The sequence below is a fragment of the Podarcis raffonei genome, chromosome 14 (assembly GCF_027172205.1).
Source record: "Podarcis raffonei isolate rPodRaf1 chromosome 14, rPodRaf1.pri, whole genome shotgun sequence".
NCBI classification, from domain to species: domain Eukaryota; kingdom Metazoa; phylum Chordata; class Lepidosauria; order Squamata; family Lacertidae; genus Podarcis; species Podarcis raffonei.
The window spans coordinates 35,465,894-35,481,996 of NC_070615.1; positions in this window are offsets into that span (position 1 = coordinate 35,465,894).

Here is a 16,103-nt window from a genome sequence, read left to right on the forward strand (position 1 = left end):
TCAGACTATAAAACCACAAAGTACATAATCAAAATAAAAACAACAACAACAACCCAATAACCCCTTTCTGGGTGGAGAGAAAGCAAGGAGACCACCTGCAGGTGGAGTGAGAGCCAACAGTGAGCAGAGTCAACTAATTCCAGTCACATCCCCATCTTCTTCCCTGCTGTCTTCCGCAAGGGCAATAGGCTAAGATGGAGGAAGCAGACAAGCAGAGCCACCCTCTTGAAGGTCTGTAGTAAGAAAGCTATTGGGCTTGGAGTAATCATGGTTGAGGTTGATGGGGCAGTGTGCCATTTGCCCTATAGAACAGCCTTCTTTTATGGGAAGCTTGGATGCCCTTGGTTATGTGGGTTATGTGGGTTAGTTATGTTGCTGCCTCTTTTTCCTACAGCTGGGCAAGAAGGAGAGTTCCTGGGTAACTGGGGCTCAGAACAGATGCATCTCGTACCTATGGGATCACCTCTCCTGGTATGTCCCACGGAGGACCTTACGGTCTTCAAACAAAACCATCTTGGAGGTCCCGGGCCACAGAGAGGTTAGGCTGGCCTCAAGCAGAGCCAGGGCTTTTTCAGCTGTGGCCCTGATCTGGTGGAGCACTCTGTCACAAGAGACTAGGGCCCCATGGGACTTGACATCTTTCCTCAGGGCCTGCAAGACAGAGCTGTTCCACCAGGCCTTTGGCCAGGGCACAGCCTGACTCCCTCCTTTGGCAATCTTCACAGAACTTTAGCCCCATGGTTGCCATTAATTTGATTTTGAATGAATTTATTTTAGAATGCTGTGTTACTTTTATTGTTGTTAGCCGTTCTGAGCCCGGCTTCGGCTGGGGAGGGCGGGATATAAATAAAAATGTGTTATTATTATTGTTATTGTTGTTGTTGTTGTTGTTATTATTATTATTATTATTATTATTATTATTATTATTATTATCTTGATGCAGCACGCCTTTGCCTGCTGAACATTCTCACAAGGCAGAACAGTCTCTGTCGAATCTTGGCAGGTGGATATTCCAACCCATTGGGACAGCTCTGTTGCTTCCATGCAGTTCTGAACCCCTTGCCTTGATCTTGGACTCCCTATTGTATCACTTTTCTGCCTAAGTAAAGATTTCTTCCTTACTCTCAAGTAAGAGCCTCCGTCATCATGGGCTAGACGGGAGCCAGGACTGTGGGACCTGTTCTGATGTGGATTTTGGGGTCCCCAGCAGCTTCTGTGCCTCTCATGTATGACCACCCCCCAAAGGGGGGGAAGGCACAGATTTGCATAAAAATTGTGCATACTGCTTTATACATAGAGGTGCAAATGTATTACTTACACAGAAATAGAATCCAATTCACCAGATTATCGAAAACGTGGCAAAAGCTGATTGTCTGCTTCCAACCTGCGTAGGGAAGTGTTCTGTAAACAACCGCCTCTCCTGCTGAGTGAAGATTCTTCATTCCCACATATCAACGATAGCTAATTTCTCATCTCAAAGGTTCCATTTGCCCTCCTGTAGTTTTTCTCAAAGGTTCCCCCTGGATGTGGGAAATGATAACTTCATAGGCAGCTGGTGAAAGGAGAAAGGGGAAGATGGCACAGCTTGGGGAGTACTCTGCTGTTGAGTGGGAAGGACGGTTTTTATTGTTCAGAGACCTATCAGTGCCCTTGGTCAATACTTATTGACTGCACAGAAATGAGTGCGGGGGAAGCGTTGTACCTCCAGTGGCTCAGGAAGCGTAAGAACATAAGAAGAGCATGTTTGATCAGGCCAATGGCTCATCTGGTCCAGCATCCTGTTATCAAAGTGGCTAGACAGATGCCTGTGCAAAAACCCTCAAGCAGAATCCAAGCACAGGAACACTCTGCCCATCTGCAGTTTCCAGCAACTGGTACTCAGAAGTGGTGGAATTTGGACCTTACAAAGAAACTGATTCAGATAGTTTTGTGCACCTCAGAGAAATCAAACTACAGTGGTACCTTGGTTCTCAAACTTAATCCGTTCCGGAAGTCCGTTCCAAAACCAAAGTGTTCCAAAACCAAGGCACGCTTTCCCATAGAAAGTTATGCAAAATGGATTAATCCATTCCAGACTTTTAAAAACAACCCCTAAAACAGCAATTTAACATGATTTTTACTATCTAATGAGACCATTGATCCAAAAAAATGAAAGCAATCAACAATGTACTGCAGTCACACAATCAATCAGTAGCTGAACTGGGTTCCAGACAGTCACAAAAAGAGCCACAAAAATGCAAAACACATAGCAAAAACAGACAGACCTCAGCTTAACCCTCAAAACGGAAGTGTGACACTCAAATCAGAAGTGTGGCACTCAAAACGGAGCACGTTCGGCTTCCGAAAAAGTTCACAAACCGGAACACTTACTTCCGGGTTTGCAGTGTTTGGGTTCCAAGTTGTTTGAGTACCAAGGCGTTTAAGAACCAAGATAGCTCTGTACTAACTGGTTTTATGCTACTTGGTCTAGTTTTATTACTCATGTGGCCACAAAGGAATATGGGTTTCATTCTCCCATACTACTTGAGAACACAGATATCTTGGATTTAGAAGGGTTTAATAACATTTTGCGGTGGCATGCATATCTGTGGTACGACAAGGTTAAAGCTCACAAAGCTTTTAAAAATCATATTGTCAGGAAAGCATTATATAATGTTTGGATCAAATATAAGGATTTGTTGGAAAATAAAACTCCTAGGTGGTTATCTCCAATGGAGGCGAAGGCAGTGAAAAAACTCAATATGGGGTGGAAATGGCCGAAATATTGGGAAATTGTGGAACAAGAGGGGGACAAATGGAAACTGCAGAGTTATGAGAAATTAAAAGACAAAGTGCGTGACTGGCTTCATTATTATCAAATAATGGAGGTCTTTAAGTCAGACAGGAAAAATGGCTTCCAGGTGGAAAAATCAAAACTGGAGACAGAATTGCTAGAGTCCAAAACTAAGAATTTGTCAAAAATGTATAACTTGCTGCTGAAATGGAATACACAGGATGAAACAGTTAAATCAGCCATGATTAAGTGGGCACAAGACATTGGTCATAACATTATGTTTGAAGACTGGGAACGGTTGTGGACCACCGGTATAAAGTTCACGGCGTGCAACGCCTTAAAAGAAAATATTATGAAAATGATTTATAGGTGGTACATGACCCCAGTCAAACTTGCTAAGATTTACCACTTGCCTGACAATAAGTGTTGGAAATGTAAAGAGAATGAAGGTACATTCTTTCACCTCTGGTGGACGTGCCCAAAGATTAAGGCTTTCTGGGAGAAGATTTATAATGAAATAAAAAAGGTATTTAAATATACCTTTCTGAAGAAACCAGAGGCCTTTCTCCTGGGTATGGTCGGCCAGATGGTGCCAAAGAAGGACAGGACCTTTTTTATGTATGCTACAACAGCAGCAAGAATACTTATCGCAAAGTATTGGAAGACAGAAGAACTACCCACCGTGGAAGAATGGCAGATGAAAGTTATAGACTATATGGGATTGGCAGAGATGACCGGCAGAATCCGAGACCAGGGAAAAGAGACGGCGGAAGAAGATTGGAAGAAATTTAAAGACTATCTTAAGAAACATTGTAAAATTGTTGAATGCTAAGACGTTGTGGATTTGGAAAATATGAGGTTGTATGCTGTAACCATTATGCAATATGAAAAGAAAGGTTAAAATTATTTATTAGAAATTAGGGAGGGATTTGTTGATCAAAATTAATTAGGGATTGGAATGCAGTAAGGGGAGGTATGAGGAGGTCGGGAAAATAAGTTTTATGAAAATAAGTGATTGAAATTATACATGTGGTGTTTTTTTGTGTTTTGTGTGTGTTCATGGTTTATGTTTTTGTTTTTTGTTGTGATATGTGTCTTTATAATGTGTGAAAAGCTAATAAATATTTTAAAAAAAAATATGGAAAGGGTCTTTGGAATTGAGGTCACAAAGCTTGCCAGCTCAGCTTTACTGTTTGGACCTTTTTTCGTCTTTGGTGTTCTGCTTTGTTTTATGAAGAAGGAAACAAACAGTTACATATATTTAAAAAGCTCCGGGAGGTTCTTAAAAAACCCATTTGCTTGACCCCAAAATGACATTTAAAGCTGGCACCAGGCAGGAGTGCAGGAGAAATTCAATTCAGCTGAAGTATTTCATTATGATGATTTTCATCACAATTGATTTTCTTAATCACCTTCTCAGGGTGATTAAACAGTCTCAGAGGGATGCGGATGGCGCTGTAGGTTAAACCACAGAACCTAGGACGTGCCAATCAGAAGGTTGGCAGTTCAAATCCCCGCGACGGGGCAGTTCGAATCCCTGCGACAGGGTGAGCTCCCGTTGCTCGGTCCCTGCTCCTGCCAACCTAGCAGTTCGAAAGCACGTCAAAGTGCAAGTAGATAAATATGTACCGCTCCGGCGGGAAGGTAAACGGCGTTTCCGTGCGCTGCTCTGGTTCGCTTACTCATGCTGGCCACATGACCCGGAAGCTGTACACCGGCTCCCTTGGCCAATAAAGCGAGATGAGCGCCGCAACCCCAGAGTCGTCCATGACTGGACCTAATGGTCAGGGGTCCCTTTACATTTAAACTGTCTCAAAGCAATGTACACATGATATTCAAAACAGTTAAATACTCAAAAACATCAAATACATTTAAATTTAAGCTTATCTAATATATACTTTCCAAAACACTGTGATGGGTGCTGCAGGACTACAACTCCCATCATCCCTGCCCATTGGCTGTGCTGGCTCAGGCTGATGGGAATTGGAGTCCAGCAATGTCTGAAAGGCTAAAGGTTCATTAATAGTGATCCCTCCCTTAAACTACCTTCAACTCTGTGGATGATGATGAAGAAGAAGATGAAGAAAGTCTTTACCTAAACTTATTGTGTGTATCCAACCTACATAATTTGGGAATAAATGTTAAGTGTTGTGACAATGACTGCCTTGACAACTTTAGTGGACCCCAGTGAAATATTGTTGGGTACTTGTGGGAAATTGGTGGAGAAACTCAAGGGTTTTTAACATTTGACTTGTTAAAACTCTGCTAGGATGTTAATGGCTCAGAACGTGAGAGGTGGGGGAGATAGTGCAATATTAACCACTCAAGAGTATCTGAGATGTACTGTAATTATTAAAAATGGAATATTGCATAAAATTTAGAAAGGAGCAGCTCGGATGCATTAATTTCCTCAGGGAATAAGGGAGGTATTTCAAAGGTTTTGAAAATGATACAGTGATTAAAGATAATAATTGGTGTGGGAAATTGCTGATAATCTCAGTTTTACAATTTAGGCTAAGAAGCAAATGCAGCCATGTTAGCCCACAATAAAATCTCAAAACTTCCCATTGGGGCAAAGTTTGACCAACTAAGATGTTGCATAAGATGTTGCATAATTTGGAGTTGCACAGCACTCTTTGACCCCTAGATCAGGGCTGGGGAAACTGTGGCCCTCCAGCTGCTATTTGACGCCAGCTCCCACATTAAGAAGAGGGAATATCTGACTATGGATGAATACAGATGACCTTCCCTGGGGGAAAATAGAAATGGCCACACGACTATCCTGCATTGTTGGGCAGCATGGCAAAGCTCAAGTGGGGTGCAATAAAAAGAAAAAAGATCTGTGGAAGCAGGGAGCAGAAGGAAGAGCTCCAGGCCGCGCAGCCACTTAAATGCGGCAAACCACGCCCCCCAGCAAGCCGGATTGGCTGGCTGCGGTCGTGACACAGGCCAGGACTCCCCTATGATGTGGGGGTCTTGACACACCCCCGCCAAGAGCGGGAAAGTGTAAGGTCTGCCTGCAACTCTGTCCCTCTGTGAAGAGGAGTGGCTTTCTCCAACGCCAAAAACCTGGAAGTAAGTGTTCCGGTTTTCAAACATTTTTTGGAAGCCAAACATCCGATGTGACTGTCAGCTATTGTTTCCAGGGCGCCTGCACCAACCAGAAGCTGCGCCTTGGTTTTTGAACATTTTGGAAGTCAAACAGATTTATGGAACAGATAATGTTTGATGCTTTTGTTTTTGCTATTTATTTTGAGTTTTTGTGGCTTTTTCAGTTAGTTTGTTTTTGGTTAGCCAGGTTTTTTTTTGCCCTGGGTGAAGCCTCCAGAGGAGCGCCACTGAGGCTACCAGGCTACCATTCTCTCTCTCTCTCTCTCTCTCTCTCTCTCTCTCTCTCTCTCTCTCTCTCTGTGTGTGTGTGTGTGTGTGTTTGTGTGTGTGTGTGTATGCAAATGTGCATGGGAGGTTGCCAAACTGGGTCTTGGACCCAGGTGAAATAAAGCATATATAGGTAGTTTCATCCCTGGTCCCCACTTTCATGCAAAGGAATATGACTCCTGAGATCCAGCAAAGTCCTGTTTGCCAGAGTAAGGATTCATCCATGCTCTCACTTGTCCTGCACACACACACACCCGGAAACCCCACTGTTTACAACTGATGCAAAAGGAACATCAACTGGTTTTTCTGTGGAGTGGTGGTAAACAGCAAATTTTCCTGGGGGAAGTAGTAGGGCAAATGAAAAACCACTCAGACCTGTGCCTAGAAAACATGAGACAAGCATAAAACCTCTTGGCCCCATACTTTCTAGGTACGGGACTACCTGAAGTGTATACAACCCCTGAGAGAGTTTAACTTAGCATATTGTTGCCCGTCTACCTCACCTACCTTTCGTTCTGTGTTGTTGTTGTTCTTCTTCTTCTTCTTCTTCTTCTTCTTCTTCTTCTTCTTCTTCTTCTTCTTCTTCTTCTTCTATAGTGTAAGGACACACCACCACCACATTATTTATAATCTGATGATGATGATGACGACATTGCCTTGGAACCAGGCTGTGATGGCCTGGGAATGGGATTCGAAGGTTGAACCTGAGGAATCCCAGCCTGCACAGGATTCCCCACCTCCAGAACCAGCTGAGCCGGGGCTGGGGCATGAGCCTGAAGGGTCCTCACCTGTGCTGGATCCTGAGGTGCAGGCACCAGCTCAGTCTGCTCTGGCTCCTGAGGAGATGGAGGACCTATTGCCTGCAGGTGCTCTACCCTCAGCCCCATCAGAGGAAGCTGAGGTTGCCTCTGGGTCTGGTAACCCTCCAGCCTCTCCTGAGCTGCAGAGGCTCAGGGCAGAGAGGCGGAGGGAACTAAGTTTGCCTAAGAGTGCTTGCCTCCAGGCAAGGAGAGGCGAGTCACCTGAGGATTGGGTCCGCCCTATGCCTCGGGGGAGATAAAAGCTAGCCAGCCCCAGTCCCAAGTTGTGGGAGCAACATTGTTGGTTCCAGCCTGATCCCTGACCTGCTTCCCTGCCGGAGCTCCCGACCTCACCTGACGCCCTGCCCTGCACCCAGCTTCAACTTCTACAGACTGCCTTCATATTGCACCATTGACCTTGGACTGGACTTGGACCTCGCCTCTCGGTTAGCCCCAGGGACCAGCATACAGACTTGAGAACACAAAACTCAAAGTAATTGAACATTCATGATCTTTCATTACAGCACAGTCTAAAACAGTGGGTTAACCCGAAGGTAGCATCAAATGGGAAGGAGCTGTCTTTATTTTCATTCTACTAGCTGTAAGGTCTCTGGTGTTGGGTGAAAGCTCTTTGCATGCCACCACAGAAGAAGAAGAAGAAGAGTTTGGATTTGATATCCCGCCTTTCACTCCCTTTAAGGAGTCTCAAAGCGGCTAACATTCTCCTTTCCCTTCCTCCCCCACAACAAACACTCTGTGAGGTGAGTGGGGCTGAGAGACTTCAGAGAAGTGTGACTGGCCCAAGGTCACCCAGCAGCTGCATGTGGAGGAGCGGGGAAGCGAACCCGGTTCCCCAGATTACGAGTCCACCGCTCCTAACCACTACACCACTGAGTATACTATGCAACACAGTACTCTACTTCTGAAAAATGGAAAGTGTAATGCTGGTGGTCAACAAAAGAGGTTTAAAGGCTCTCTCAAGGCAAATCTTTAAAAAAAAAGTAGTATAAACACCGACAACTGGGAAACACTGGCCTGCGAGCGCTACAATTGGAGATCGGCCTTTACCAAAGGTGTCATGGGCTTTGAAGACACTCAAACTCAGGACGCAAGGGAGAAACATGCTAAGAGGAAGGCAAGTTTGGCAAACCCTCACCGTGATCAACTCCCACCCAGAAACCTATGTCCCCACTGTGGAAGGACGTGTGGATCCAGAATTGGCCTGCACAGTCACTTACGGACTCACTGTTAAAACCGTGTTAATGGAAGACGATCTTACTGGGCTATGAGTGATTGCCAAAGAAGAAGACTCTAGTTCTAGGAGTAGGTACAATCTATTTCTTTTGTCTATGCATACACACTCCTGTTCCTTCTGCCACCGTAGCCATGGCATTTGGCTCCACTTAACATTCTGCAGCAGAGGTCATATTCAGTCTGTTACCTGTCCTGCCGCTATCCTGCATGCCCTTTGATAAATTAATGTTCTTGGCTTATTAGGCAATTATTGAATTGAAACATTTAATCAGCAAAACCTATATTGCATGTCTTTCGTGTCTGAACGTTCCTGGATTGATGAGCTTGGACAGTATCCCCAGCCAGCCATGGACCAGCTCCTGTCTCCCCCTTGTTTCAGGGACGCTTCTCCCCATCTTGGCCCCATAAAACAGGTTAATGGTACAATGAAGCATTTAACAGTTACATTTGTCTGGAAGTAATTTAAATGAACTGCTTGTTCTTCCACTTTGGCCATATCTCCCTTCCTCCACTGAAGGATTTATGGTCCATTGCTGCCCATATGTAAAAGTTGCCAAGCTGTTTTGTTTAATCCTCTTTTTTAAAAAACAAAAATAAAAATGTCATTTTCTCCAAGGAGTTTGGAGTGGTTAGGAGATCTGGGCCATGGGCAACATTCTGAGGTGAGTCAGGACTGAAAGCCAGTGCAACAAGTAAGCTAGAACGAGGGATAGGGGCTAGATTGGATTCAGTTCACATTTACAGGTGAATCTGTCAAATCTACACTTTCCTCCCCCAAAAATGAAAACCAAAACACAGCTATCCTTCAAAATTCACACTTTTCTGAATCTTGAGATGCAGGTTTCCAACCAATGGTCTCCAAAATGCATGTATTATTCGGGGAAATGTGCCTAAAATTTACCATACTAGTGGAAAAAACATAGGAAAATATAATTGTTATTCTTATAACTTGGCTGTTATTGGGGGGGTATATTGGAAAACTAATAAAAATAAATTACAAAAATGAAGAAAATAACAGGAAAAATGTGTTATATTAGGAGAAATTGCTTGTAAAAATGTGTGCCTTGGTCAAAACTGCATACAAAAATGTATTTATTAGGAGAAATTTGGACTAAAACGCTGAAGAATTTTCATAAGGATTTTTAAAATTTGTTTTCTATGTTCTATAGTATGATATTAGTATTAGTAACCTTCCTGATATGGTTCAGCAAAAGGTTCAGTGGCTCACACAAACCCAAAGACCTCAGCAACTTTTCATAGCGGGTGGTGCTGTGGGTTAAACCACAGAGCCTAGGACTTGCCGATCAGATGGTCGGTGGTTCAAATCCCCATGACGGGGTGAGCTCCCATTCCTCGGTCCCTGCTCCTGCCAACCTAGCAGTTTGAAAGCACGTCAAAGTGCGAGTAGATAAATAGGTACCACTCTGGTGGGAAGGTAAACGGCGTTTCTGTGCACTGCTCTGGTTCGCCAGAAGCGGCTTAGTCATGCTGGTCACATGACCCGAAAGCTGTACATCGGCTCCCTCAGCCAATAAAGCGAGATGAGCGCCGCAACCCCAGAGTTGGTCACGACTGGACCTAATGGTCAGGGGTTCCTTTACCGTTACCTTTACCTTTATACACCAAGCTAGCCATGTTAATCTGCACAGCAGTTCCACGTGGTGGTTTTAAGCTGAGAGAGAATGAACTGAGAGAATGCTGTAACTTTTTATACCACAAATGTCCAGGGAGGAGGGGGGTAGCATTTGTGGCAGAGAACAACTAATGAAGCAGAATAAATGCACCACTGATACACTATTATTGTGTCAAGGACGTGCTGCAGAATACACCCCTTTAGTCCAACCTCTGCATAAGCTTTGTGCAAGCAAATCAGGATGATTGCTTAATAATTAGGTCTGGTGGAGCCCTTTGTTTTACCTGGAGGGGGGCAGGAGCAATAGAGTCCCCCCTGAAGCACAAACCTCCCCTTTAATCCTGCTTAAACCAGCTGAACTCCTGTTAAGAATGCAGAACAAAGGCTAGAGAGTCAGGCACAGAGGTCGTAGATCATCAGCAGCACACCTGCTTTGCAGCCTTAAGTTTCCATCTTCATTCCTTGCCATCTCCATTTTAAAGCATCTCAGGGGCAGCAGCTGTGTCAGAGTGGCAATTTCAGAAGTGCAGGGTCCCTTCATGATAGCCGCAGGCATACCCACTCAAAGCCACACCCCTCTTCTAAGATTAATAATAATAATAATAATAATAATAATAATAAATGCATCACAATGATCAGTGCAGATCTCTGTGTATTTCAGCTACATCTGCTCAACTGCCCATTAGTGGTCCTCAGCTGGGATGTTCCAGGTTCCCTGCAGAACTTTGGACATGTGGATTGATCCTGGACTGGGGACTTGACATGTTGACTTGCCACCAGGATATCAGCTGCTGTCTTCAGCCAAGCCTATATGTTTCCTCTACTGAAGAATGAGATTCTGAACCATCTTTGGATCTAGAACTGTGAGGGGAGAGATTTCATCAGGCAAGGCTTTCTTCCACCTGCCTTGCCCCACCCTCCACTCTCTGCTTCTCAATTTGTATTGTATTATTTTATGCACTGTGACTTGCCATTGTTTTATTGATTATAGTTTAGAAATTATTATAATTGTCAAGAGTGGATTTCTGTTTAATTTTGATGCTGATATTTAATATTATTCTATGCTATTCTAATGGATTGTTGAATATTACTTTATTTGATACAAGTTGCTTATTTTAAAGTTACGTTTTATTATCACATTTTTGTATTGGATTAGATTGTTATAAGGTGTACATTCTTTGTTTCTTCAGCTTGGAAACCGCCTTGGGTATTGTGAAATAGAAAGACGGTATACAAACTAAAAGTGAAATGAAAAATCTATGATTTTCTGTGCATGTACGCGGGCAAATGATTTGGAGTGTTCTGACATCTTCTTTCAGAGAGACTTAAGGTTTTTCTTTCCTTGAAGGCTGATTGTCTGGAACAGAACTTGCACACCATTTTCTCAAAATTGAAGCCCCTTGTGTTTTCAGTGTTCCTATACGCTGAGCTTTGGAGCACGCAGAGCAGCGACTCCTCCGTGTTCTTCCTGAGCACCCTCTCCAGAGTCTGGGAGCCACTTCTCAGTGGCTGACTCACCACCTTTCGCCCTGGTTGGCTCCAGTCAGAACAAAGGGCGAGAAGACTTCTCAATGTTTAAAAGCTCCACTTTCCTGCTTCTTGGCAGGCTCGAAGATATTGCAGATGGAGACCCTGCTGCGACGCTGCTGCAGAAATAGTGAAACGTCTTCAAACCACTTCAAACCCCTGCAACTCCAAACTACTACGCCTTTGGTAGCAGGGCTAAGAAAGACCCCCTACCCCTAAACCCTGGAGAGCTATTAACATCCAGAGTAGACTAGGCTGGCTGGCTGAGCTATAGAGGGCAACTTCATGTGCCTTATCTGCACAGTATTGTGGCCAAAAGTGATTCTAGCTCCCCCAAATTGCCATTTATTCAAACCATCGAATGTACGTGCAGTGTCTAAGCCATTTAGGGCTTTTTTGGTCTAAATCAGTGCATTGCGTTGTGTCGAGAGAGGACAGAGGGAAAGGCCAGATGCCGAGGAATTGATTGTAACAGGGAGTGGCCTTTTCAAAGGCTTGAAGCGACAGCGTCTCACATGGCGTGTGAGCTCATCGCTCTGTCTCAATGTACACTTGGGGTGGCACATAAAAAACCTGCAGCTGACCAGAGCTGACAGTGCCCTGTAGTGTGTTAAGGGTGCTGAGAGTTGTTAAAGGTAAAGGTAAAGGGACCCCTGACCGTTAGGTCCAGTCGCGGACGACTCTGGGGTTGCAGTGCTCATCTCGCTTTATTGGCCGAGGAAGCCGGCATACAGCTTCCGGGTCATGTGGCCAGCATGACTAAGCCACTTCTGGCAAACCAGAGCAGTGCACGGAAACGCCGTTTACCTTCCTGCCGGAGCGGTACCTGTTTATATCTACTTGCACCTTAACGTGCTTTCAAACTGCTAGGTTGGCAGGAGCAGGGACCGAGGAACGGGAGCTCACCCCGTCGTGGGGATTCGAACCGCCAACCTTCCGATCGGCAAGCCCTAGGCTCTGTGGTTTAACCCACAGCGCCACCCGTGTCCCATTGAGAGTTGTTAGGTGACTCCTATTCTCACAGAGCTGCAATTCCCAGAGTGTTTCAACAGTCAATCCCATTTCTCAGGGAACTCTTGAGAATTGTAGCTCTGTGAAGTGAATAGATGGTCGCACAGCACTTTAAAATAACTACAGGTCCCTGCATGCTTTGGGGCAAGTCCTGACAGTTACAGAAGAAGGAGGAGGAGGAGGAGGAGGAGAGTTTGGACTTGATATTCCACCTTTCACTCCCCTTAAGGCAGCCTTTCTCAACCTGCGGGTCCCAAGATGTTGTTAAACTACAACTCCCATCACACCTAGCTAGCAAGGCCAGAGCTCAGGGATGATGGGAGTTCTAGTCCAACAACATCTGGGGACCCACAGGTTGAGAACCGCAGCCTTAAGGAATCTTAAAGTGGCTAACAATCTCCTTTCCCTTGTTCCCCCACAACAAACATTCTGTGAGGTGAATGGGGCTGAGAGACTTCAGAGAAGTGTGACTGGCCCAAGGTCACCCAGCAGCTGCATGTGGAGGAGCGGAGACGGGAACCCGGATCACCAGATTACGAGTCCACCGCTCTTAACCACTACACCAAGCTGGCTCTCTCAAAGTGGGGCAATAGTGCATTACATCTATGATGCAGTTGTGACCAGAGCACTTTAATTGCACAAACCTAAATTTCCCAGTATGTGCTTAAATCCCTGCCACAAAATCCTGGCAATCTAGAGGTGCTGTAACCAGCTCTTTGTATCAAGGCCTCTTGCCTCAGCCTCCAATCAGAATTAAGAGAAGGGGCATAGCTCAGTGGCAGAGGATCCATTCTGCAGGCATGAAGTTCCCATTTCAGTTGCTGGCATCTCCAGGTGGCGCCAGGAAAGATGCCATAGCAGGAACCATGGACTGCCTCTGCCAGTCAATGTAGAGAATACTGAGCTAGATGGACTAAGGGTCTGATGTTATAAAAGGGAGCTTTCCTATGTTATATTATAATTTAGATGGCTTAAGGTAACCACTGAAATGGAGAGGCAAACTGACCTTATGTGAATATTCTTTTGTAGCACCCCCATTCCCTGCACATTTAATTGACAGAATGCTAACAAGGGGGCAGGGGTGGTAATTTTTGCTCTCTCCCTGTACTTTAATCTGTGCATATGACCTTAGCTGAGGTGACTGCACTTTGGAAGAGGTGTGTGTGTGTGTGCGTGCGCGCGCACACACACACCCCGTCACCTGCCTTTGTGGTACGTTTTGCATTTCCAATTGCCTCTCGCTCAGTATGCGCAAGTTCGATTTTGCAAAGCTCAGCCCTTGGGTGAGTTTGTGCTACTTAGAAGTGATTTTCAAGATAAGGGGAGATTAAGCAAGGTCTCTGGTGATGTGTCCAACAGGGTTCGTTAATGGCAGAGGCAGCAGTGGAAAATTAAAGTCCGCGTGGGGTTTAACCTTCTGTGTCTTGGCCCCGTCAGCTAACACTGCACTGCGGCTGTTTCTTCAGCTAGGAGCCACTGGCTGCTTTCTAGCAAAGCACCCCCCCCCCAGCTCTGAATGGCAGCTGACCACCTCAGAGTTAAAAATATGAGTTGTGTCCACTCAAGAAGGAGGGGTGTGTGGCTTTCAGCCAAAATGTACCCTGTGGGCCGCCTCCCTGAAAAAGCCCCCCCCCCACTCATCACTATTTTCACTGCTGCCCATTTAGTTATCTGTCTTCAATATTATTCTTTCATATGATATACAAATATGCAGTACGCAACATTAAAGAGAAAGGAAAATAAGAAGTGAAGGAAAGAAAGAGCAATCATTAAAAAAATACCCCACACATATATAATTGTATTGCATATTTTCTTTTTGTCATTCTGTACTAAATTCTCACTCAGCTCATTGGGCCAGTCTCTGCCTCATAGTCTAACCTACCTGACAGGGTCGTGGTGAGGATAAAATAGGGACGGGGCAAATTGTGTTTGCCACCTTAAGCTTCTTGGAGGAAAGGTGGGATAAAGATCAAACAGGTAAGTTAATGAATCTCTATGTAGACAATACATAGATTACCGGTACATTATACCTATATAAAGCATTTGGATCTACGTTTTTCTATACTTTGCTGTACATTCTGAAGACACTTCACTTTCTCACGAAAATGGCCATAAGACTGTCTGTCCTCTCTGACTTTGACAAAAGTAGTCAATGGGATCATGGTAACTATGCCATTTATTTACCTTCCTCCAAGGAGCTGAAGGCAATAAAGATGGCACACACGCACACACACACTCTCTTAATTGTCACAACAACCCTCTGAGGGAAGTTAGACTGAGAGTTGATAAAAAGGTAAAGGTAAAGGACCCTTGACAGTTAAGTCCAGTCGCAGACGACTCTGGGGTTGTGGCACTTATCTCGCTTTACAGGCCGTTTGTCCACAGACAGTTTTTCTGGGTCATGTGGCCAGCATGACTAAGCCACCTCTGGCGAAACCAGAGCAGCGCGCGGAAACACCGTTTACCTTCCCACAGGAGTGGTGCCTATTTATCTACTTGCACTTTTTGGCATGCTTTTGAACTGCTAGGTTGGCAGAAGCTGGGACTGAGCAACGGGAGCTCACCCCGTCGCGAGGATTCAAACCACCGACCTTCTGATTGGCAAGCCCAAGAGGCTCAGTGGTTTAGACCACAGTGCCACCCAGTCACAGTCAATTTATTGATATACCACATTTCCCACAATCTGTGCTCAAAGTAGTTCACATAAAAATAGTCTAAATATTAGTATATTTAACAGCAATGAATAATAATGAACAGTATAATATCACTACAACATAGCAGTAAAAGAAAGATCAAACTACAGGAGAAGCGGGTAGAATGATTATGGCAGGTGTCATTGCTCAGTCTGAAGGCATCTGCTTGGCATGCCGATGGTCCCGTATTCAGTCCCTGGACCCTCCAGGCAGGACTGGTAATGTCCCGTAGCACTTTAAAAAAATGCTCCCAGTTGAGTGACTTGACAGGTAGAGCTCGATGGAAGTGCAAATTGTTGCAACGAAGGACAAGTTCAGGGTATAAATCACTCCTCTAAACAGAGCGTAATTATACCCCACCGCTCTGTTTCTGCAAACATGTAATCTGAGATTTCCATTTTTGTGTCTCTGTCTGCATCGAAAGGGAAAACAAGTAGTGGAAGAGTGATGCTCATATGTGTGGAAATAGAAGACATCTGTTTTCAAGTCTGCAAGGGCTTTTTTATTTTTCAATATTTCAGTTTCAGATACAGGAAGCACAAGAAACAACTTAAGCATCACTTGGAGAAACAGGCGCTGACTGTTGGCCATCCTACGCAAGGCTGGGGGAGGAATAATGTTCCAGCTAAAGCTGTCACCGAGACGTCATGCAAATTTTATATGCAGATTTGCAAATGAGGACTTTCCCACAATGCCAGAGGATGACAAGCCATTCAGAGTCTCACCAGTCAACCCTTATACTACTGGGTTAGATTTCTGCTATGAGGACTTGCAGAATTGCAAGCTAGGGTTGCCACCAGTTGAGTTACAGCACTTTCTCACTGTGCACCACCAGGTGTATGCACAGGCTGAATTGCGCTCTTCAGTGGCGCCATCTAGGCTGCAATACCAGCCTTGCCACCTGAAAAAACTCAGGTCAGCTGACACACCCCACCAAGGACCAGTCCAGCTCCACCAGGGCTTATAAAAGCCACAACTCAGCACTTGTTCTTTGGTCTGAACAGTGTGTCTTATGCTACCTACTGCCAAGGAGG